This window comes from Microtus pennsylvanicus, chromosome 17, assembly GCF_037038515.1.
Source record: "Microtus pennsylvanicus isolate mMicPen1 chromosome 17, mMicPen1.hap1, whole genome shotgun sequence".
In the NCBI taxonomy this organism is placed as follows: domain Eukaryota; kingdom Metazoa; phylum Chordata; class Mammalia; order Rodentia; family Cricetidae; genus Microtus; species Microtus pennsylvanicus.
Window position 1 is genome coordinate 1,745,924 of NC_134595.1, and position 1,530 is coordinate 1,747,453.

The window sequence follows — 1,530 nt, forward strand, 5'->3', positions numbered from 1 at the left end:
ATCGGTTTCTGGCTGTGTTACCCTGCAAGAGTTTCCTTACCTGTGCTTCAGTTTCTGCAGCTTCACAATGGGAACGATAACAACATTGCGGAGTCTACAGTGGTGCACTCAGAATTATGGGGGCGATGCCTAATGAACTGAAGGAATTCAGCCAGAACGAGAGAGTGGACTGAGAGCGCACTGGCTTAGCCCCTGCCGTTTGCTGCCTGGTTAGCTTTGACCTTCATTTAAAATTTGATTACTTTTTTAAAAATAGGGTATTATGTTGCTCAGGCTGGCATGGAAATCATGATCCCCTTGCTTCCACCTCCCACGTGCTGGAATTCTGTGTATACATCACCATGCTTGACTTTAGATTTCACTCTCTGTCTGTGGAATGAGGAAACACTCATTGAAATGCTTTAAAGCATTGCTTTGAGAGCAAAACAAGACAATGTGTGAGTGGACGTGGTGCTGTTTCAGAAAAGGTCACTGTAGGGCGGCTGTTTGCCATCCCTCAGTGCCGGGGTACAGTTTGTGCTTATATTGGCTGTTCCAGGACTTTAACCTTCCTTCACTTCTCTCTTAATTCCAAACCTGGTCCTGTCAATGAACTCTCAGAATCCAAGTCTGCAGTAAATGGGCTTGCTTATACCTTAGCTGTCCAGCTGTCTGTTCCCTGCATCAGAGGGAGCTGCGATCATGATTTACCCTCGGCAGCCAATACCGTGGTGTTCTGTTTCTTCCCTGTGTATGGGGTGGGTGGGTGGGGAAGGGTAGACGTAATTTATATAAAGCCACAAGTAACTCCTGCCCTCCACAGTGCAGGTCTGTCACAGATTCCTGCAAACCTGGCAGGGTAGCTGCATAGTATGTCCGCTGTCAGAGGATGTGGGGACGGGATAGGAGGAGGCTGGGTTTATCGCTCTCAGACAGCTTCCTTATCTCCCCCCCCCCCCCCCCCCTCGCAAGGGTTTTGCAGCCTTCCAAAGACGTCTCAGCTCCCTCTCAAATCTCTAGAAGTTCCTGCACTTCCTCCCAAAGCAAAGCAAGAGAAAAACGTGCACCTTTTCAGGTCGCTGGCTCTTTCAAGGCAAACAACGAAAAGCTTTCGTCAGACTATTTGTCTTCTAGTTGAGACCTGGCTTCCGATGAGAATAGAAAAAAAAAGGAAGGAATTAAAGAAAGAAGAAAGAGAAATCCGTTCCTCACACTGCTCCTCACACTGCATTTCCTGAATGCCTGAGTCAGTTCATGCCTCCTCCCAGAAAAGGAATACAAGCTTTTGCAGGCACAGCTGTGGCTGGGAAGACGGACTGTGCGTGCGACTCAGCAGTGCCCTCCTGTGGTCACAAATGGTAACTACAGAAGGCTCAAAGATGGGAAGGAATCGAGATTTCACAGCAGTGAATCCTTAGAAATACGTTTTCTCTTTTAACAAATAATAATATGGCTTATCATGCTCACTTATTTCTGTAGGGGCACACTTTTCAAAGTCATTTGGATTATTTTACCTGTATGTGGTGCTAACCAGTACTGCTCCATGGAACC